Raw genomic sequence first — 25,151 nt, forward strand, 5'->3', positions numbered from 1 at the left:
TTTTTGCTATCAGGCATAACGAATATGCTTTTGACACACAATAGCATAAATAAAGTTTAAAAGTAGTTTAGAGATGTGGGTTGACAGTAGTAATTGGTAAAGTTAGTAAAGATGCCTTACTCTATATGTACACATTATAATATTGTAATGAAGTGTCAAATACACAAAAGAAAATATTGTGAGAGACGATGTCTTATTTCAATATAAAAAGTAACTAAAGACAAACACAAACATTAGCTACATACAAAAGAAAATTATTTTCACTTTTAAAAATCAAATGGTAATCTTCTTCACGGTAGTAGTTTGAAATGTCACTGTAGTAAATATCGAGCTACAACTTTATACACTAAAGCCTCAGTGCTAATGTTCATCTAGAGCTGTCATTACACAACAAGGCATTCATCTTTGGTACCCCCAAAGGTGTTTCTGCAGACACATCTGATTGTGTTGCAATTACATGAACACACCCTCTAGTTCTCCTGGGTTTGTCTGACGCTCTCCACCCGGGTCTGTTTTATTAAGCTGTCATTTTTCATTACATTTGGTAAAGCTTGCCTAGAAATACTGTTCTCCACTAAGGCACACATAGTGCAAATTGTTTTCTATTAGAAGTAGAGATGTGCAGGCCTGGATTTCTGAAATCCAAACTCACCCGAATTTAGGGGTTACTTGTAGAACCAGGTCAAGGTTTAGATTCACTTTTGTGTCCAGGTTCGGATCTATTGCCGTTTTCGGAACATGGATTTAAAAACCGAACTCTGGTTTTGGATTTTGACATTTTAGCTGTTTTTATCAATTTTTATACATTTTTATCGGAATCCAAAACACTTGAGGGTGGTTTTCCAAAACCAAAATCAAAACCAAAACACGAAGATGAATCCAGATCCAAAAGCAAAGCATGGGGGTTGGTGCACATCTAATTAGCAATATAGAGACAGGATCTTTGCTAGTTTTGAAGTGGCGCAAGGTTCAAGTGTTTTGTGGACTCTTAATAGCTGTGTGACCTTCCTCAAACCAAAAAAACCCTTTATCTAGTTGTACTGATCTTGCTCTTCAAAACCACTTACAGTAGTCAGCACCAGGCAATAAGCACTATCACTCCTCCCTTCACTGGGAGCACACTTTTGCTGCCATCCTGCCCTGCAAACCCAAGCACTTTGGTTGGTTGTGCTCACTAACACAAATGAAGACATGCATTGTTCCACAGCTTTGTGCATTCTAAATGTTCAAATCAATATACAGTGTCTCAAGAGGTTTTTGCTGACAAATGAAATCACCTTGACATAAAAAATTTGTATGTGTAGTTTGATATCTTATGGAATGTAGTTTCTACTTGCCATGGAATATTTCTTTGTTCCGTACCTATCATGGTACAATAACTTTTTTTGCAAAGCGCATTGAAATGATAGACAATTGTGATAGTTATGTGCCCTTGCTATTCCGTACATCTTCATGGAGCTCCTCATTATTTTCTCGCACCCCCCTCACACTTTCCCTTCTGCTATTTTCACCATATCCGCTCCTGTCTATTTTACCACTTATTAGCACACCATTGTCTGCGACAAGTCCATGTCAGGCCAACTACCTGTTGGTCAGATTGCTTTCTGAAGGTTCTGTTTTCTTTAATATTTGCTGTGAAGTACTAGAAGAATTGTGTCCGGCAAAGAAGTGGCAATACAATACTGTGATGACATATTTGTTACAAAGTGTATAGCGGATAGCCCCCAATACACTACACTCATACAAAGTAAACATTAATCTATTTCTTTGCTGTTTATGTCTTTGCTGTATGTTGCAAATCTTGTATGTAATTCCTTGGTTCCATTGCTCACTCAGGACAGGCATTTGTCAGCCCCTGTGCTCTTCATATCCTTTTTTGTGTGTGCGGTCACAGTAGAAGTGTAATAATGTGTGTAAATGTTCACTTAAAGATATATCCATCTCCCAAACAACAGTATTTTTGCTTGGTGCTTACAAATACATATACTGTATATAAGAGACAAGAGTCATATAACACAATCCATACATATTAAGATGTAAGCAAGTTTCATATATTATACACAAAAATGAAGTGTCTTAAAAGTGTTATTAATAAAGAAAGTAAAATGTCACATTTGCACTATATAATGGAACTAAAGGCAAATACCCCTATATCAGTTCTTCTTTTGAGTAATTGTCCAAATAGAAATCACAAATAAGTTATCAATGTCCTTGACTTGCCCTAATCTAGACACAAAATGGGCTAAATTTACTAAGATTCGATTTGGTCCCGATCTGTCCCGTTTTTAAACAAGGGTAGGATCGATCAAAAACGGAAGGTTTTTTTTACCAAAAAATTCAGGAATTTACCAAGCACCCAGTTTTGACAGGATCGAGTTGTTTGATGGTGTATTTAATGGATCCTGTCTGTGTTGAAGCCCCGAGTTCCCTGGCCGACTTTCCCACCCGAACAAGTAGCATGCACATATCAGTGAAATATGTGCAGACAGCTTGTTTTTTTTTTTTTTTTGTCCTGTTAAGGTTAATTTTAGAAAAAAATTACGTGGGGTCCCCCCCTCAAAAGTGTAACCAGCCCTGGACGGTCAGCCAGTCCTGGTGCCTAAAATTACAAGGAAAAAAATGTGTAGGGTTCCTCTGTAATTTTGGAACCAGCACCTGGCTGCAGGGCCAGTCCTGCAGCCAGGTGCAGGACTGGCCCTATATAGGGGTAAAAGAATTCGTAGGGGTTCCCCTATACTTAAAACCAGCAATGGACCCAAGCCGACACCGGGGTGTAATGCCACAGCCAGGAGACCCTATCACCGTGTCTCCAGGGCCAAAGCATTAACACCCCAAGCCGGTCAGCCAAAGCCGGGGATCTCAGGGGAGGTGGGGACCCTCCAAGAGGGGTCGCCTCTCTCCCAGGATGGAGGTGAGTATGAGTTCTTTATTCCAGGTACTCCCATTGGATTCTACATGGAGAAGGGGCAATGAACATCTGGCAGCAGGTAAGCATGTGTGAGTGTGGTAGGTAGGTATGTAATAAAGTTGTACTTTAGACAGTGTGTGTAATGTGTTTTTAACTATTTAATTTACAGTGGGGATACATGTGCCGGCCGCCTGCTGGCACATGTAGTTCCACAAGTGCAAAAGGGCAGGCATGCTGGCACCTGTAGTTCCACTGTAAATTACAATAGTATTTAACTATATACCACATTATTACCCCCTGTACCCATAGCCCAGGGGTGTGGAGAAGAGCTCTGAGCTTCAGCCTATGCCTGGGGTTTCTGAAGAGAGGGGACCCCCTCTTGGGGGGTCCCCACCTCTCTGGAGATCCCCGGCTTGGGCTGATTTGCTTGGGGTGTTAATGCTTTGATCCTAGAGACCCGGTGATAGGGTCTCCTGGCTGTGGCATTACACCCCAGTCGGTTTAAGTCATGTGCTGGTTTTAAATATAGGAGGACCCTTACGCATTTTTTTCCACCTATATTTAAAACCAGGACTGGCCCTGCAGCCAGGTGCTGGTTCCCAAACTATGGGGGAACCCTACACGTTTTTTCCCTTGTAATTTTAGGCACCAGGACGGGCTGACCAGTCTGGGGCTGGTTATGATTTTGGGGGGGAACCCACGGCATTTTGAAAAAAAAATTAACCCTTACAACACTGTTTCCAATACTAAACATACACAAATCACACTGTCTGTGTATGTTTGATGGAAACTCACAGCTTAGGAACTGGTGCATTTGCAACTTTTATTTAGTCCCCGATTTGGCAGCAAAAACGTCCGAATACAGCAAAATGAAAAATGGTAAATTCCCAAATTATGCTGAAGTGAATGAAAAGTACTTTCGATTTCAATGGTGTATTGATTTCTAGTTAAAAAAATGGCCGAATTTGCTGTATTAACACGCCCCAAAAATTAAAAAATAACCCGAGTTTAATAGTAAATTCCCTATAAGTAAAAAAGTTATATTTTCACCCGAGATTGCAATCTTGGATCAACACAAATGGAATAATAAATTTACCCCAATGAGAGAGATGTACACAAACATGATGGAGATCGCTCGTAGTGTCCCCAAGCCACAGCATGCTGTGCCTTGGGTGCGGCTATGTGGTCCGTTTTACAAAACGGAGGTGTCGCCCCTGTTTTGTAGGCATGTTGAGACCAGGATCTGCATCTTCCGATGCAGATTTCCAGGCCCTGGCTGTGCGGTTCTGGGGCCAGTCTAAGTAAGATTAGGCTTACTAGGGGGGCCAACTAATGATCCGAATCTGTGTCTTAGGATGCAGCACTCTGGTCTGCAATGCTGTCAGGAGCCGTTGTTTTTTCTTAGACATCTCCTGCAGCATTAGAATATTAGTTGTACGGTATTGCACAAGCGTTGCATACATAGAAGCAGCATCTGTGCACTACCTTACAATTATGAATGAGGCCCAAAGTTAATGAATGGAGTATTACCAGCTGGAAGAGTCCGTACCCAAACAGCCAATGAGAAGCAGCTAAACAGTGCTGCAGGTGTCATCATCCTCATCATCCCGTGTTAATACAACATATGTGTGAAAAGACTGACACAGTGTTGTATTCGCAGAGTAAGCTGTGATAGTGTACCTGTTAGGGTTAATGTGACATCATTATGAAATGTGAGTGGGCATGCTGGGAGTAGTAGTCATCTAGACAGATAGTGAAACCAGGATATAATGCACTTTAGCCAAGGTACATGTGGTGGTAAATATGTAACACAGTTGTTGATGCCAGTGGCGTTTAGTCCACACGTGGTATAGCGTAATCAGTTCTCATATTTATTGAATCAGGTAGACAACAATTAACATATGACACAGGGATATCACAGGTGTAACAGCGGTATACAAAATGGATAAGTAGCAGCAGCCCGGAGCTCAGGATGTGCTGGGCATTGGTGTATGACGGCCGCAATTGCAGTAAATACACTGGTGGATGGTAGCACTGGTGCCCTACACACTAGCGGTGTTATTGTGGCTCCGTATGCTTTGAGTACCCTGGGATTCTACTCACAATGGAGTAAACCAAGGAGTAAAGATGTGCAAATATGCCACGCATGTGCAGTAGCGCATGTCAGAGGGTGAGCCTGCGTAACTTACTCCAGCAGCTTCTAGTGACTGCCGAGTAAGCCTACCTTGTCAGGGTACTGGGAGGAGGCAGTGCAGGAGCACACTCCTTCCAGCATGTTGTACAGTTATGTTTGCTGCTTGTTTGTGATCATCAAGCTAAATCACTGATATAGCATCATCAGTAGACACTGTTTTATCAAATGCATTAATGTTAGTATTCAAGTCTGCAAGCTCTCCATCTGTGTCAACACAGTGTTTTTTCTTATCCAATAATTGGGATTCAAGCATCCAAATCTGTTTACCTCTATCAATAATACATTGATCTTTTTCTGTCAATTGCGCTTTTAGGATGAAAACTCTTTTAACCTCTTCAAACACAAAGTGGCAGTGAACATTTTGCAAACTACCATTTATGATATTAACCCATTTATTCTTAGCTTATATGTTTGTATGCTGCACTGATCAAATCCTTCTCTCATAAGTCTCTACCAGCCTTGTGTGACTCTACCAGCCTTGTGAGTGTCTCTACCAGCCTTGTGTGACTCTACCAGCCTTGTGAGTGTCTCTACCAGCCTTGTGTGACTCTACCAGCAATATTCTATTGTATGTTTTGAACTGATGTCCCGGCATAGACTCTAGAGCGCAGTCTTTCTCTTTGCTCTACTCCAATTAATAAGGTTGACATAACCTTATTTGACTGCTGAATTATTGTCAGATTTTTCTATTCTATTGGCGCTAGGTTTTTTTCTTTATTTGTCTCTACCAGCCGTCTGAGTGTCTCTACCAGCATTGTGAGTGTCTCTACCAGCCGTCTGAGTGTCTCTACCAGCATTGTGAGTGTCTCTACCAGCCTTGTGTGACTCTACCAGCCTTGTGAGTGTCTCTACCAGCCTTGTGGGACTCTACGAGCCTTGTGAGTGTCTCTACCAGCCTTGTGTGACTCTACCAGCCTTGTGACTGTCTCTACCAGCCGTCTGAGTGTCTCTACCAGCATTGTGAGTGTCTCTACCAGCCTTGTGAGTGTATGTGTTCTTAATAACCAACTATCTATCAATACTAGAGATGTGCGCTGACCCCTGTGTTTTGGTTTTGGATCTGGATTCATCTTCATGGTTTTGTATCTGAATTTAGATTAAAAAATTATAAAAAGTTTTTAAAAACAGCTAAATTCATGTTATGTATGCAACCCAAAACCCAAAATTTGTATTTAAAATCTGAATTCCGAACCGCTGGAATATCAGAACCGCAACTTGGATTTATCCGGATCTCCACAGGAGATTAGAACCGCGACTCGGATCTGTCTGGATTAATAAAATTTGGGTAGATTCGGATTTCTGGAGATCCGAACCGTAGATCTCTAATCAATAAGTATGCAGTACTATCAAGTGCATATGTTTGTTATAAAAGATTGACCTATAAACCTTGTACAGAGATATAATGATGTAGTATTTTAAGGCTAAACATTTTAAAGATAAACATATTCTCTTTGCCTAACATTTTAATAATAATGAATATTATTCATTTTCACCTGTCCTAACACAAAACTCATTATTATTCTGCCTGTCGAAAAAGAGAGAGAGGAGGGGGGGGGGGGGGCAGAGAGAGAGAGGGAGGAAGGGAGATGGGAAGAGAGAGAGGGAGATGGGGAGAGGAAGATGGGTAGAAAGAGGGAGATGAGGAGAGAGAGCGAGAGGGAGATAAGAGAGAGAGATGGGGAGAGAAAGTGAGAGAGAGAGTGAGAGAGAGAGAGAGAGAGAGAGAGAAAGAGAAACTGTGCTGCCAGTATGTAGGACATGAACTTATTTGGGTGCATATTTATAATTTATTGCTGTCAGCCACTTTATACATATATACAATTTGCTGCAATAAGAAATCTTTATTCATCGGAGTATATGACAAAATTACATATGCAATCCCTTTACTTCCTGCTTCAGCCCTCCGCTATAGAACTGCACTTGCACCGACATCCGTCATCGCATGTGCAAGTAGGCAGCATCAAGAACCGATCCTATGTATCCCTTTCCTAAACAGATTTGTAGATTGTAGCCTATAGGCTACAATGGGTAACACCATCTTCAGATGGTGTTAACTACCGGAGAAAAGCTCTGGAATGCTTTTCTGTCTGGTGCTTGGTAAATTTAGCAATTAAGCAGCCCCCATAGAAACCTATAAGGGCTGCTTTTGTAAACCGAAAATGGGGGATTGTTCAGATATCTTCTATATCTGCTGCGTTCTTCCCCCTACATACATAATGGGGATCCTCACCATTTGCGTGTACCCCAGAAAATGGGTGTTAATGGTGGATGCCCAACAAATATGTTTGTTGCAGCTAGGGCTCACCTTGACCTGCTCTGGCACTTTTTTAGCCACTAACCCTAAAACAGTTTTTCTGGTGGCTGGCCTCTCCCTCCCCAAGGACCAGCCATAACCCTACTATATGTCAGACAGCGTTTATCAGCCCAGGGCTAAAATATCCCTTGCCCTTCTTCCTCCTGTTCCTACTCCATCCTGCACCTCACACTCCCTCATTATACAGCTCATCAGCACTCAGCGGGTTAGCTAGTTAATGATTTAAAAGTAAGAAGTCTTTGCCTCTGCCTCCTACCCTTTTTTATTTTTAAATAGCTAGCAATAAACATGTATACTGAGCAATTCTACAGCATTTCATCCAAATATAGTTTAGGGAAAATGTGACTTTTTTTATTTGAACAAAATAAAGATAAAACATGTTCCCATAGTTCCTACAAAAGAAGAGAAGACGGTGAGCAGACTGAGGATCTGGGGACTTCAATTCTATCGTTGTCTGTCCAGTTGTGATGCAGCTATAAGTCTAAGCACACACTGTCTGGAATGCTCAGAGTGTTGTATAGTGGTTACTGGGGATGTTCACTGTTTAGCAGTAACTGGAATGCTGATTGTACTGTATTTCAGTCACTGGGATACTCTCTGTAGTGCATGGCAGTCACTAGGATGCTTTCTGTAGTGCATGTTGGCACTGGGATGCACTCTGTTGTGGATGGTGGTCACTGGGATTGCTATCTGCGGTGTAAAGTGGACACTGGGATGCTCTCTGTAGTGTATAGAGGTCACTGGGATTCTCTATGGAGTGTATGGTGGTCCCTTGGATGTTCTTTGTATTGTATGATAGTCATATGGATTGCTGTCTGTGTTGTATTTTGGCTAGGTCTAAAGATTTGCATACCCTGTCTATATTTTTGTTGGGCCCCACCCACAGTTTATTTGGTCCCACCTACATGAGGCAACATTGAGAAATGTTTCCAGGGCCACGTTACGTTCCCAGCCTGCCCATGCATTTAACGTTTTTCTTTTTATAAGAGCCACAAGAATGGGAACTGTATTTGGATATTTATACAATGGTACCCACTGGCTAAGGGTACAATGGGGGTCCCAGTTCTACTTAGCTAGCATTGGGCTGAACATCGCTAGGTGCAGAGGCCAGAACCTTTGTTTGCTGCAACCCTTCTGTCACAACTCTCGTACTTGGCCCATATTTAGGGAATTGGCTAGACCTATGCCTGAGCACAGAGTCTAATGTGCCGGCAGTATTCACCAGGGACCCTCGCAAGAAGATATGTACTTGGCTGCGTCTGACACACAGGTCGTGGACCTCAGGTTAGGTTCCCCTATACAGGTGCTGGTGAATACTGGATGTAGTGCAGAAGAATAAACGTAGTCAACAAGCCGGGTCAATACCAAACAGACCAGATGGTACCTGGGAGCAGACGTAAACGGGTCACAGGGAGTAGCCGAGGTCAGAACCATATATCAGGAGTAGTACAAAGGGTCAGACGAAATTGGAGCCACAAACAAGCCAAGGTCAAGATCAGGATAACAGGTAAGTACTGGAACACTGGAGTATGGTACGGAGCCTATACTCTGGCACCTGTACGGTGCCAGAGACTCCCTTTTATAGAGGAAGTTCAAATTTTGCGCCAAACGTGACTACACGTTTGGTGCGCCTGTCACTTTAAATTCTTTGCAGGTCGGCGCGCGCGCTCCTAGGAGAGCCGCGGCCGCTTGCACTTCCAGACAGCATGAGGGGGACCCAGAGCGGACGTCACGGTAGCAGGCATCGGGGACTCCCCACCCGCTGCTCGCCGCCCGCCGCTGGAGATTCCAGTGCTGCCGAACCCGGTAAGTGGTAGCTGGTGTCCGGCGCACTGTTACACCCTCAGAGAATCAGCTAATGCTGAGTAGCATGGCTGGTTACAGAGCAGGAGGTAAGGTTATTTTTTTACAAGTTTTGGGGGTTTTCGTGTGAAAGTTTCAATTGCTGAGTCTGGAGAGATTCTCTGTCCAGGACTCTTGTCTGCATCTAGAGGAAGGACTGTAGAGACCCTTTGGAAGTGACAATGAAATTCTTGCTGATGTTCAATTTGTGATAATTGTTTCTAAGTTTTTGTTTTAAGTTGGCAAGCTGAAGGCACACTACCTTTCTGACTTGACAAACAAAAATGAACAACTTGGTCAGAGGTCCAAGGCATACATTGACCTGCAAAATAGTTAAAAAAGTAAAGAGCAGACATTCAAGATACAATAGGTAATGGTATACATCCAATCTTCAGAATTATCTGTTACAGGTATGTTTCAGCTATTTGAATGTAAACTCTACAAACTGCACTTAATGGGAACAATCCCATGTTTATTTGCTATTGATTGTATAGGAATATATGAACTAGTGTATGTTTTCCTTATGCTGGGCATACACTATACAATTTTCTGACAGATAAATATATAGTGTACAGTATGTTTTCCTTGTCGTGTTTTATCTGCTGTCTCAGAATAGAGGGTTTGAATACCAGATATCTGGGCCTGTTAGAACAGGTGTAGGCAGCAAGTTTGAGGTGCTCTAGTCCCAAGGTAGGGTGTACAAATTTTCTGTGTTTAAAATCTTCCAACTTAACCCTAATTTACCTAGCAACTGGCCAAGTTCCAGGAGAGCAGTTTGGTCTGTACAGGGAATCTGGACTCATGTGATCCAAAAGTAGTGACAACAGCTACTGCACCCAATTATCTACAATGTTTCCAAATTACATTCGGTTGTAACAATGGGACTTTCCAAATGAGGATGGTCACTATGTTAAATTCATTTTCCTTTGAGAAGTTTGTTCCTCCAAAACCATAAAACATACAGTAATTTTATTATACCGGAGTTTAGAGTCACATGAGTAGCGAGTAGACACAGTATTTTTTATTATTCTGTTTGTTGAATCTATTTGCAGCATCTGTTCTTCTATAAAACGATATAACCATATAATATTATTATGTCCAGTAATCATGCCATGTTGTGCATGGCAGAGGCATCACTGGGTCTGGTGACACACGGTGCGCACACTCGATACCCCCGCTTGCCAGGCCAAAAAAGGGGTGTGGCCTAAATAATGGATGTGTAATCTCACAGGGGATCCCAACAACATCATTCCAGGGGCAATGCAGCATCATCGGAGACTGGGCAGTCTGCACTGTCGGCTCCTCTTCTATAACAGAAGCCGTGTGCTGCAGGAGAATGCCACACTGCAGCGCTCGGCTCCTGTCACTGCAGAGGAGCTGGCATTTTGGTGTCAAGCCCTCCGCGGGGTGAAACCCGGGAATGCCCCCCACCCCCTTATAACACTACTGGTGCAGGGTGTTTGGGAGGCAGAGGGTTAATGCAGAGTTGCACACAAGGCAGTCGCAATTGCACTCACACTGCGTATATGGAAATAAATGTGAGTTGGACTGCCCCCATCTACTGTATCTGCTTGCCAAAGTTACTGTAGTCACTAACAGTGGACATTTGCACCAGGTATATGGGATCTGGTGCAAGAAATCAGACAGATAACTGTGGGCCTGATTCAGCAAGCAACGCAAAGGAGAGAACACACATACATGGCCGATGTTTTTGTACTGCGCATGCGCAAACTAGCCAGTGCAGTCAGGTAAGCGTACACTGACTACACGCAGCGTGCATGCAGATCCCTTCCTATATTGATTTACAGGAAGTGCCTTTTGTGGGTGGTGATGAGGGCTGGTCGGGAGAACACAGGCGTGCCTGTGCGTTGTGACGCCGTTTTAGGGGCATCCATAATTAAGCCAGTGCGGCGACTGATGCAGTGATGAGACTCCATGCACACAGGAAGTTGCCAAGATCGTAGCGAGGTCTGGTCAACCACTATTATGTGAATGTGGTCGATGGTTCTCAATGTTACCGATGTTTACGCTATCTTGCGTACTCATCAGGCTTTGAGTAAAGGGAGATGGGCGGCTTAATATGGGGCTGGGCGTCTGTATCTTGTGCTGTGGTCTCCGTGCGTATGCATTGATTAGCATATTCTTGCAGCGGATGGGTGCGTACTTTCTCTCCTTTGTGTTCCATACTGAATCAGGCCCTGTGTGCGCTTATCTCATTATAGCCTGCAAATCTGACTTCACAAGCTTAGTACACTAAGCCTACATGTGAACTCCCTGCTGCCACCCAATTATGCCCATCATAGTTTGGCCACAAATATCCATGTTTCTCCAGAATGCATAGTGACATTTTTAATGGTGACAGTAACATATTGTATTCTTTCTGATTAATAAACATCTTAGAAAATGTGTAACTGTAAACACCATATGACGAGCAACATAACTAGGAGAGATGGAGAACTGTTAAGCCGGCCATACACGGTGGTTCCTAACGTTAACGATTTCCCTTGAGATGCTTCCCTTGAAATTCTCTATACGATTTGGTCAAATGGTGTACGATTGTACATACGATCATACGATACTGATCCGTTGTTTCCGATTGCAAATCGTTAAATGGAGGGGAGGAGTGGCCAGGGATTTTGCAAGACCTCGTACATTGTACATCAGATCGTTCGTCAAGCAAAACAGCATACGATGTGTGCCACATCGTACACGATAGGTCAAAATCTTACCTTTTTTCCATAAGATCTACGATACAGATTTACGATGGTGGGGATGCGCATCGTCATCGTAATTGTACAAATACTGCACATGATTGGTCATTATGGTTGCTCTAAATTGGCCATATCGTGCAAAAAATTCCAACGTGTATTGGTCGCTTTAGACTAGACATAATATGAATCTACACAAACTAAAATGTTTCAACAAACCAAAGACACTGAACCTCATTACGAAACCCATAAAAATGGTATAATGCTGATGTCTGATTCAAGACAGAGAAAAAAGAAATTGATCCCAGGTTTCTTTATCAGTCAATGCGGCATGTACAGGACTTGGCAATTAATCTCTAGAGATGCTTCCAAATCTTAGAAAGTTGCAGATCTAGTTTCCTTATTGGCAAAGTATTTTCAATATGGAGTGTTGGACAGCTGCCCCCGACACAGTCATTTGGCTCATGGAATAAGCAGGTGGAAATGATCATTGATTTATTAGGGATGAAAAGAGACTGATGAAATTTACACACAGAATACAACCTTCCAATGAGGGTAAATTTAATTTAATTAACTGGATTGTAATTCTGTAGTTTTGATTTATGTTATTTTGAACAGAAGTAATTGAATATTAGTGTTTGCTGTTCACTCTTTTGTAGAAACAAGTAAAAACATTTCCACTTAAGTAAATATAGAGTATATCAGAGTAAAGTTGTGTTTGCTACATTTATGTTGTTATAAATTGTGTGACTGGATTTCCTGATCAGAAAACTTGCAGGGCTCGTTACAACTATATATGGGTAATGACTATCATTCTGCATCCACAAACATTCCAAACCTCCTAACGGCTGAGGATTGACCTGTGTGTGAATCAACGATAATAACACATACCTTGTTGAAATAAAAACACGCATTTGGCAAAAATTGTTAGCTATTTTATTTAAATAACAAATTAAATGAAATTAACCGATTAGTTACTAAAATCAATTAAATTAATTTAAGAATGGGGGCAAGGAAAGAACGGCTAACAACAGCCCAAACCCAACACTATAAACACTCTAACCACAAAGCATCTACTCAAGCCTTCTACCTTGACTACCCACTCGGTAAGGTGTAGATGCTGCCCCAGACAGGGTGGTCCAGCAGACATAAACAGTCAGCGAAGGTGAGGGCAACATAATGCAAACCAAGATCCACAGAACTAACAGGTAACCTGCCATTCTTTCCTGCCTAAAATAGCCAACAAAGAGAGCACCAAACACCAAGAAAATTAGGGAGGGAGGGTGGGAAGACAGGAACAAGAGGCTGACCCAGCCTACAAACAAACCTGATATCCATAATATGTTGGGGTAAAGCACTCCTTGATGTGAACTTTGGGCCTGATTATTCATGTTTACATACCGATGAGGGATCACTCACAGGTGGGCAAACATCTTTGGCCAAACATGTACTAAGAAACCTGACTTAAAAAACAATGTTAATTGTTTTAGTTTATTACACATATTTTGATCATTAGAATTCTTAGTGCTTATAGTGTGCACTTGCATCTCAACCCTTAATTTAAGCTGGAGCTTACTCAGACTGGCAGCTGCTGCCGCCATTGTGACCGATCTACGGACACTACACTCAGATTGCTATTGCTGTCAGGAGGCGTCTACTTACTATAGATGCCTCCTGCAGTATTAAAATATTTGCTGGATGGTATTGCACAGCTGCTTCCTTCCATTATCTATAACTGTTGTTTCCTGCTAATTAGTATCTAGGCTGTATCTTCATAATCTAACCCACAAAATGGCTGCTACCCTGTGCAACAGGTATTCTTTAAAGTGCCTGTTCCTGACGATAACATGCTAAATGATAGTATTCATTTTTATTTACCTGCTCTTTGTGTAGCAATGGCTGGGCCCCGGACATCATCATAGGATTGGCCATTGTTGATGATCCAGCCTTACTGCACTGGAAAACACTGCGTACAGCATAGTTGATGGCATCTCCAGTGGCAGTGCCTCCACTCATATAACGAATGCTGTATAGGGCTCGTAGAACGTCATCCTTATTGGCATAGTTATTCAGACCAAACTAAATGCGCTGATCATAAGTGAACTGCACTGCAACCACTTTTGCACCCACGTCAGAGACCTCAAAGGTGCGTACAATGTTACTCATGAACTCCAGCATGAGACGGAAGTTTTTGTCACCAAACACTACTGGAGCTGTCATTCAGAAAATCAGTGTTAACCAGTCGGACATGTGGTAGGGGAAAAAGCTGTTGTTTTTGCAGATGCTTCTGATTGGCTGCCATTCTGCAAGCTGTAATTGGCTCGTGGCCAACGCCATATTTCAAATGCCGCTGATGCTCTTTCTCCCTGGCTGCCACCCTGTGCATTCAACACCACTACCACCGGGTGCCCAGCTGTCTCTGGAAATGCCACCAGCAGAAGAAACTGGGTATGTTGACCCAGTGCCTGACTCTGCCCTGTGCCCCCACCCACTAGTCCAGTTAGCCTTACCTGCACTGTCCCCCCCCAGTCCGGCCAGCCTTCTCTGCACTCCCCCTAGTCTAGCAAGCCAGCCTGCCTTTCCTGCGCCCCCTAGTCCAACCAGCCAGCCTGCATTCCCGGCCCTTTGCCCCCCCTAGTCCAACCAGCCTTACCTGCCCTTTGCCACTCCAGTCCACCCCTCCCAGCCCAGTGTCCTTCCTTGTCTAGCCTTCCCTGCCCTGTGCCCCCATTAATGTTTAGCCTTCACTGTCCTGTGCCACTCCCTCTCCACCATGTCTAGCCATCCCTTTGCCCCCAATAGGTTCAGCCCTCCCTGTCCTGCACTTCCCCTTCCTTCTGGCATTTTACAGTATGTGGGTCTGGCTATTTCAATGTATTTTATGTGGATCCAGGGCTTTTTCAATGTATTTTATGTAGTTCTGGCTTTCCCTAATATACTTAGTATAGATTCTGGTATTCTGTGTGTGTTTGAATTGAAAGCAGTTTTCTCTCCTATATTTTTATATTTGTGTAGTTTCATATATAATATAATAGATTGACATGTTATAATAACAATCGCCCCCACAGCCCAAACTTTGCGAATTTTTTAAATGGTTTACCCACCAATTGATTCCCCAACCCAGAAGTAGCTCCACCCACATTATCCACAGCTCCGCCCACCTTTGCCCCATATTACCATTTTTTTTTGTTAGTACCGGGCCCCACAATTTCTGATGGTAGCTCTGTTAATTATATTGAATGGGGTTGTTACAATGATGCTGAAGTAGTTCATTATTTTTGATGAGGAGTTAATTATTGATGAGGTAATTATATTGTAAATCGATCAAAAATCTATATTGTATGGTGGTCACTGATGCTTTCTGCATTTTATGGTGGTCACTGATGTTCTCTGTAATACTACGGTGGTTTAATAAATAAAATAACAAGACCTCACTTGCATGAATTTATTCAACTCATACATATATGTTTTATAAGTAGTATGGTCTTGGTACAGATTATTTATCTAAATACATTAGTACCCCCACTTGTCTAAGCATCTATCCTGGCATAGATGTAATCAGAGTCCAGTGCCTGCAGCCAGGGCATGATAGGTTGCTGAACATCACCGTAGGTGCTTCTTCTTGGGTCCAGAAAGATAGAAATCATATGGTGTCAGGTCAGGGCTGTAGGGATGATGGTCCACTACTTCCCAACAGTAGTGCCATAACAACTTTCACGTGAGGTTGGGTGAGTGTGACCTAACATTATTATAGTGCAGCAATACACCGTCTGTTTGCAGCAACCTGGGTCATTTTTTATTAATTGCCCTCCTCAACTGGTTCAATGTGTTACAATAGTGGACAGCATTCACAGTATCTCCCTTGGTGAGGAAATCAACAAGCAGCACGCCCTTGTGGTCCCAAGACACGGTCGCCATGACCTTCTTTACTGATGGAGTTATTTTTCATTTCTTTGAAGATGGAGACGATGCATGTTTCCATGTCATGGATGCTTGCTTCATCTCCAGGGTCACATGGTGCACCCACGTTTCATTGCCTGTAACAATACGCAGGAACTGCACTCCCTCCTCATGGTACTGCATCAAGTGCACTAGAGACAATCCCATCCTATTGGTATTGTGAACTTCTGTGAGTAGCTTTAGTACCTCAGCATGAACACTTTTCCCTGTTGCTCATGAACGATGTTTTGCAAAGTACCCACTGAGATATTCAGTTCATCAGAAATATCCTAACCCAAATGTGTATGTAATCACACCTGCAATGTGGCACAATTTGTCATCTGTGGTGGATGTGCTTGGCTGACTAGATCACTGCTCATCTTGAACGTATGTCCTGCAGTTATCAAAGGCAGTGTGCCCTACCCAAAACTATTTCTGTGACATGATGTTATCACCGTACACCATTTTTTAGATACAGAAATCTGATCACACTACACAGTTCAATGTTTGACCATGTTTCCCCCAGCCCCGCCATCTTACAACTGATGTTGGGACAGTATGACTGATATGACTCGCAGTCTAATGGCCATGAGTAGAAGCAGTGGTTTACCTGCTCTGGCCTGGCAGGAAATTACACTGAAATAGAGAACATTACACATGTGAGCAGGGGCGTAACCAGAGGTATGGGGGCCCCATAGCAAAATTACATTGAGGCTCCTATAGGTCTACCAATACAGTGCCCCTGTAGTTGTGCTCATTATGCAACGCCCCCTGTAGATGTGCCCCTTATGCAGTGCCCATTATACAAAACCCCCTATAGTTGTGCCCATTATGCAATGCCCCCTGTAGTTGTGCCCATTATACAATGCCCTCTGTATTAGAGCCCATTATGCAGTGCCCATTATACAAAGCCCCCTATAGTTGTGCCCATTATGCAGTACCCCCTGGTGTTGTGCCCATTATGCAATACCCCCTTTAGTTGTGCCAATTATACAATGCCCCCTGTAGTTGTGCCCATTTTGCAATGCCTTCTGTATTAGAGCCCCTTATGCAGTATCCACAGTAGTGCTCATTATGCAGTGCCCCCAGTAGTGCCCCTTATTTTGTGCCCCCAGTAATGCCCCTAACAGAGTGCTCCCAGTAATGCCCCAAGTAGTGTCCCTTATGCAGTGCCCTCAGTAATGCCCCTTATGCCGTGGCCCCCTCCCCTGTACAGTATTTACCTCTCTTCAGGCTCCAGTCCACGTCGTCAGCTCTCTACGTAGTCCCTGCCGCTGACTGGATCTGAATAGATCCTGCAGCAGGCACAGGCTCCTCTCATCACGGGTGACGTCATGACGTCACCCGTGCACTGCATTACTGGCAATGCTGGCCTCTGAAGCAATCAGAGGTGTCTTTAGTTTCTGATCGCTTCAGAGACCAGCATTCCCAGTTGCACCAGCAACTTGGCTGGCCGTGCTACATAAGGTGCAGGGGATGCTTGCTGGGCTAGCGAGTCCCCATAGCAAATGCACCCCCTGCACCCTCTATAGTTATGTCACTGCATGTGAGAGGTCTTGTTACCTTACTTATTGAACCACCCTCAAACTGTATATGGCATCCATTGATGCTCTCTAAATTACAGTATATGGTGGTCACTGATATTTTCATATTCTGTGGCTTTCACAACTACTCTCTATTGTACAGTGGTCACTGATGCTGTATCTATTGTATGGCAGTCACTGATGCAAGCTGTATTATATGGCAACCACTAGTGCTCTTTATCATATGGCAGTCAATGGTGCTCTCTTTATTATATGGTGGACACTGATGTTCTCTGTATTGTACTGTTTGTGAGTCACAACTACTCTCTATGTAACATGTGACAGTCACTGTGATGTATGTGGCATTATATGACAGTCACTGTGATGGTCTAGGCATTATATGGAGGCCATTGTGATTCTCTGTGGTGTGTGAGGTAATGCAGTATATGCAGCAATACTTATTTTTATGTCTTGAGACAGTGGAGCCTGCATGCTGCATTTAGAAGACACCCCAGAACCAAAGAATAAATGCAATAAGAGCTGTCATCTTAATGTAATGGGTATTGCCCTCACCCTATAAACAGTCTTTACAATGCTGATGTAATAAAGCAAGCCAAGGGTGACTACTGGTGATGGGGGCTGACTCTTTGCCCCGAGTGATAGAAAGCCTAGCTTCACCCCTCTCCAACGCAATCAGCTATTGTCAATAGGACTTTTAATTAGATTGAAGTCAGATGAATTAGGTGCTACCCGAAGGCCAGAGTGACCATTTCCCCCTAGCAGCAAGAGAAAGCCAAATCAAAAGAGACTGAGTAGTAGTAGGGAAGATTGCACTTTGCAGTGGATAAGTATAATTTGGGCCCCAGAACATACATGCCTACCCGGAATTCGCGGGAGGCTCCCGATTTATCGGGTAACCAACCACACCCCGGAATGGTAGGCACTTCTCCCGCATTCCCGCATTCTGCCCACTTCCTAGTGAAGTGGGCAGAATGGGGAGAATTATCGTGGTAATCGCGGGTCCCCATGTAGGGGGCGGGGTTAATGATGCGATCCTCCATGAATTGCGTGTAGGGGGCGGGGTTAACGATGCGGTCCTCCATGAATTGCGTAATTTAGCCATGCCCCCTATTTACATTAGCGCCACTCTCAGTAATTTCCTGCAAAGGGGGCAGCGCTTAATGATGCGACCCTTCAGGCCCCGCCCCATCGCAACCCACCTGCCTCTCCTCCCCGGGCATCTCCCGGGGAAGAGACAACAAAGGTAGGCAAGTATGCCCCACAAATATGAATTAAATTAATTTTTTTTGTTTTATTTAAAGCACTTAAGCAAGCTGAGAGACATACATATGTGTGCATAGCCCTAATCATAGGCATTTTCAAGCCTTACTAATAGGACTATGCATGGTGGCATATTCAGATGCGATGGTTGCTCTGTTGGAACATTAATAACTGTTATTATTGTTATTGATCACCTTGTCTATAAATGCCACATCCTGCACCATTCCAAGCTCTTACATGGAGGGAGGTGCCACAGACACAATGAAGACATTGATGCCATACTCCCGGGCTACGATGCCGGCCTCCTCAATGTTGTCAGAAGGCCAACCATCTATAAATACCACCATGACCTTCAGGATTCCTGCCTCAGAAAGTAAGAAGGATAAGACTCACGGGCCTATTCATCAGCAATAAAATAACGGTTTTAAGGACATTTTCCTTATTTACCGTTATTTTAGTACTCATTAACACACTTAACACAGGAGATATCACTGATATCTCCTGGTTAAGTCCGCCTGCGTTAATTTTCACACTTCCCATACATTAGTACATTAGTATGGGGATGTAGAAATTAGGGTATTCATCAAATTCCGAAAATTGTGTATTTTCGGAATTTGATGGTGTCACCATACACCACTCTCAGGTGGCGTATAGCAGGTTACACTTACCTGCTTTCAGCTGGGTAGGTCCTCCTCCGGCTCCCTCCATCGCTCCCTAGTCCCTTCTCCGGCTCCGGCTGCTGCTCTGACTGTGTTCTCCCGGCAGAACACAGTAAAGTTTAAAAAAGATAAATAAATAAAGTTTTTTAAAAAAATATCTTCAGAGCCGGGTGGGAGGTTGGGGTCTGCGGCTGCAGCCTGTCGGGGTCCAGGCAGCCAGGTAGGTGGGGGAGTGGTGCAGAGGGGGAGCGGACACAGAGTTACCGCAGCTGTAGTCAGTGCTGCGCATGCGACGCTTTTGTGAGTGTAACAGCGTATGTCCGCTCCCAGTGGCGTAACTAGGGCAGGGCGAGCGGGGTTCGTGCCCTGGGCGCCGTTGGACCGGTGGCGCGGGGGGGCGCCGCCGGCCATGGTACCGGCCCGCCCGCCCTAGATAGCCAGTGTAGCGCCGACCGCAAGGAGTGCGGTCAGCGCTACACATTTGCACAGGACCGGCGCTAGGCTTCCAGCGCCGGTCCTGTGCTGCACGCCTGAGCCCGTTCCCTCCCCCTGAGCGCTTGCCCAATAGCGCCAGGAGGCGGGCTCAGGCTGTGCATAACACACGCATCGCCGCCAGCGCTGGCGGCGATGCGTGTGTTAAACAGCAGCCAATGAGAGTCAGATAGACTCTCATTGACTGCTGCAGCACCCACTGCAAGAGCCGGACTTCTGTCCGGCTCCTGCAGTGGGTAATGGGACTGATGTCATGACGTCATGACGTCAGTCCCATAATGCTGAGCACGCCAGCCCGGGCGGACTGGAGGGCGGGAGCGGCATCGGCATCGCGGACAGGAGCAGCGTGGAATCAGGTAAGTATATTTTTATATATATTTATTTCTTTTTAAACCTTACCTATCTGCACAACGGGGGAGGGGTTGGCTACTACTGGGGGGGACATCTACTGGGGGTGCCATTGGGAGGACCTCTACTGGGGGGGGGGCTACTCTACTGGGGACTACTACTTGGGGGGGGACTACCACTTACCACTGGGGGCATTCTAAAAGGGGCACTGCACTCGGGGGACCACTAATGGGGGCAATAATAGGAAGGGCCACTACAGGGACCACTGGATAGGGGGGGGTCACTACTAGGAGCCTGCATCAGGGGGACCACTACTGGGGGCACTGCATGGGAGGGGGGGACACTACTGCTGGGGGCACTATATAAGGGGCTTACTGCTAGGGGCACTGCGGGGACCACTACAGGGGGCACTAGATAGGGGGGATCACTACAGGGTGCCTGCATAAGGGGACCACTACTGGGAAAACTGCATGGGGGGGGACTACAGTTGGGGGCACTATATAAAAGGGCACTGCATAAGGGGATACCGCTACTGGGCGCACTGCATTGTGGGGACTGCAACTGGGGGCACTGCATAAGGGGGAACACTACGTGGGGCACTGCATTTGGGGGGGCCACTACTGGGGGTACTGAGTAAGGGGAACTAATTGGGGGCTGTATAAGAGGGACCACTACTGGAGATACTGTATAAGGGGCACTACTATGGGCCTGCATGAGAGGGACCACAACTGCATACTGGGGGTACTACTGGGGTTAAGGTGCATATGGATAGGAATGTTCAGTTTGAAAATAAAGGGGTGTGTCATGTTGACACGCCCCATTTTTAAGTGACCACGCCCATTTTTTGCCGCGCGCGCACATGGGGGGGGGGACTCCCTTTTCAAGTTTGCCCTGGGCTCCAAATACCCTAGTTACGCCACTGCTGAGTACAGCTGCGGTAAGGCAGGCAGGGAAAAGTATCTATTTCCTGAAAAGCTGTCATCGCAAAAATGGCAGCTTTTGGAATAGATACTTATAGAGAGGAGGAATGATGAATTCCTCCGGTAATTAGGTAGAGCTCCATGCAAGTTCTAAACCTATTTTCCTCCATCGATAAGCCCTTCAGGCTTAACTGCTCTGCACAATTTATGGGGTCTCACTCGCCAAAGCACCTCTGTGACCAGGTCCCTCTCCCCTCCTACACAGTGTAGGAGGTAACTTTAGTATGACAGTGCTCAATCTCTCAGTCGTTTATCACCCAGGTATACAATAGCTAAATATCCCTAATCAGTATTCTTACCTCTACTTTTGCTCTCGGGCTGCAAACACTCCTTATCAAAGGTCAGGGATGTGCACACTACACTCAGTGCTTCATGGTAGTCAAGGGTTAAGAATTATGTGACTAGAACTCAAAGTGTTATCTAGTTTTCATTCATCACCCGGCTTGATCTCGGTACACACTGACAGATATATCGACTCTTCCATTAAATGAGCGATACAGCGCGAGTTCATCGGTGGGTGTGTACAGAGGGGGTCCTTCAGACCCGGTCGCAAGCGCTGAGCGCTCGCAACCGGGTCGATGTTTCCCCACTGGGCATGCGCACGTCGGAGTCGGCTCCGACGTGCGCATGAGCGAGACCTGGCTAGCGGCGGGCAGGGGGCATGGCCGGCCAAACGGAGGCGTTCCCGACGGAACGCTTGCCGTTTGGGGGAGGCCCCACTGACATCAGCAGTGATGTCAGTGGGGAGCTTCCTGCTTGATCATGAGTTTAATTTCTGACCATGGCACTAACTGTTGAGTAAATAAGTTCTCACAGTATTCACATGGGTTTCCTCTGGGTGCTCCGGTTCCTCACACCACACCAAAAATATACTGCCAGGTTAATTGGCTTCTGCTAACAAAATAAGAATAGTGCAGAGGTTTCCAAACTCGGTCCCCAAAGCACCCTAGCAGCCCAGGTTTTAAGGATAACCATGCTTTGGCTTAATTAGTACTTCAGTCTTTTGAATAAACCATCTGTGCTCAACAATGGATATCCTTAAAACCCGGACCGTTAGGGTGCCTTAAGGGCCGAGTTTTGGGAACCTCTACTATAATGTGTATGTGGGCCCATGGGTGTAAATTCACCTACAGTATCAGCCATAACATTAAATCCACTGACAGGGGAAATTAATAACATTGATTATCTTGTTTCAATGGCACCTCTTGAGTGCTGGTATATATAAGGCCGCAAGTGAACACTCCTGATGTTGATGTGTTGGAACGGAAGCAGCAAAAATAGACAAGCATAAGGATCTCAACTATAGATGGCTAGATGACTGGCCCAGAGCATCGGCAAAATGGCAGGTCTTGTGTGGTGCTCCCGGTATGCGCAACAAGAAGGGCTGTTTGGTGTGACTGCAGCAATAGTGTATAAGGACACACATATGTGTGTGTGTATGTATGTATATATAATATATATATATATATATATATATATATATTAGAGATGTGCGCCGACCCCCGTGTTTTGGTTTTGGATCTGTGGGGGTCGTTCAGACCCATTCGTGAGCAAAGGACGCTCGCAAACGGGTCGATGTTGCCCCACTGCGCATTGACCATCGCGACCATCTTTTTGGCCGCTCGCATAAGCTGTGGGTGGTCACCCACAGCTATGCGAGCGGCCAGGAGGCCGCTCCAAATTTAGCTGGGACGGCCTTGATTCAGAGCGAGCGCTCTGGTCAGAGTGTTCAGCTCTGAATCAGGCCCCGTATCTCCTCATGTTTTGGTTCTGGATTGGTTTTGCCAAAACCGCCCCTTGCGTGTTTGGTTTTGGATCTGTATTTTTTTATTAAAAAGAATAATAAATTCAGCTAAAATCACATAATTTGGGCTTGTTTTTGTTCCTACAGTATAATGATCCTCAATAACATTTATTTCCAGTAATTTCCAGTCAATTTTGACCACCTCACAGCTCACAATATTGATTTTTTTTCATCTAGTTTAGGGCCAAAAGGTTGCATCCAGCTAGCTGGCTGACTAAGCTAAGCGACAGCAGTGGGCAGCACTAACATGTGGCAGTTCAGCTTCGAACATGGTACAGAGTGGCATTGCAGTAGTAGACAGGATGGCAGTTTAATAAACTATACAACCCCTAGGAATTTTGTAAACCAAGAATGTTTTCCTTAACTAGGTCAGAGGCCCGACGGAGTTGAAATATGTTTATGGACTGAAGACAGGGAAAGGACGGAAGGATTGATTCATTTTTAATTTATTTAATTTAATGTTTTGATTCTTAAAAAAATGTATGAGGGAAGATCAATCTAGGATCAATTTCTTCAGTTCCTAAAAGACACCTTTGATCTGGAGGAGGTTTTTTAATTTTTTTATACATCATGATCTAATAAAAAAAATGAGGTGGCCTTGCTTGTGGAGGTGCTGCTAGAACATACTGTAAATGGATGTTTACTAGTTTGTACTCAGGGAGGTTGTTAGGGACAATGGGACCAAGACTTGCTGTTTACATCAGAGGAAAGCAGCCTATAGTTCCGGCTGAATTAGAACAGCATCTGTGATGTTTGCTGTGTGTACTGGAAGTTATTTGTCGACAACAGGTGGGGTGCTTCAGGTTACCTCAGCCTGCTTTACGCACTGTATGTACCATGTATATATATTTGTACAGTATGTGACCAATATACAGAACTTATTTTTGTATTAAACATATTTGCAGTGCACGTTATTGCACACATCCTGGCAGGAAGATGCTCTGTGCTGCTGCTGCTCATATTTGCCCACCCCATCAATTTGGTGGTTCAGAATTTTCTTTAAAAAATGAAAGGGGCATGCAGGAGATGCTGTCTGTGGCCATTACAAATTCTGGACATTCATAAACCATAAAATTAAAAAATGTCAGTCCCCAAACAGCACATAATGGAAAGGAAAAAGGTGCAAGATGGAATTGTCCTTGGGCCCTCCAACCTACCCTTATGTTGTATATATAGAACAGGACCTTCACAGTTTAACAAACCAATCACTTCAGCGACAGGGACTGCCACTTGTGGCTGAAATGATTGGTTTGTTTGTACCCCCCACAAAACAAGCTGTCAATGCGCAGTAGACATTGGTGACAATGATTGCATACACAAACTGGCTTTACAACATAGGTAAAATCAGATGTCGTCATCGTCATCATCATCCCATCAGTGTTTACATCCTCTTCTTCACACAATATTAATTTGTCCCTGCTGGAATCCACCATTACAGGCACTTTTGTATTTTTTTACTTAATTGCTGGTAAAGGTCTCCCTCATTGAATTTGTAATTCATTTTTATGAACATTACCTTTTCCACATTTTGGGGAAGTAACCTCCAACACTGATCACTGACAAGGTTCCCGGCTGCACTGAAAACTCTTTCAGAGTACACACTGGACGGTGGATAACTTAAGTAAAGCAAAGCCAGTTTGTGGAAGGGACTCCAAATTGCCTCTTTTTTCCTGCCAGTGGTCTGACATGCTTACAGTATTTGGATGCTATCCATAAAATAATCATCCACCATTCTCTGAATGGTGACCATATCAGACAAAGTCCTGTCACTCATTGTAGGCAGTTCTTTTAGACCCAACCAGATGTCATTAGGTTTTGCTGACTGACCTGCATCACCACCAGCAGTGGGCCGCAGAAACTGAAGAAGGAGATGCTGTAGTGTCTCATGCCACTTGAGCTGACAATTTTTTCACCAACAGCTCTTTGCATCTTATCAGATTTATGTTCGTCAGAAAGAAAGACACAAGGTATCACTTAAACCTAGGATCAAGTATGGTCGCCAAAATATAGTGATCTGATTTCAAGAGATTGACGATCCTAGGATCCTGGCAAAGTGAAAGAAGGGCTTGATCTACAAGTCCAACATACTTAGCGGAATCACTCCATTTCAGCTCCTCCTTCAGTTTCTCCAGCTGCTTTTGAAAAAGTGTGATTAGGGG

The sequence above is a fragment of the Taudactylus pleione genome, unplaced genomic scaffold (assembly GCF_031769625.1).
Source record: "Taudactylus pleione unplaced genomic scaffold, aTauple2 ptg000707l, whole genome shotgun sequence".
NCBI classification, from domain to species: domain Eukaryota; kingdom Metazoa; phylum Chordata; class Amphibia; order Anura; family Myobatrachidae; genus Taudactylus; species Taudactylus pleione.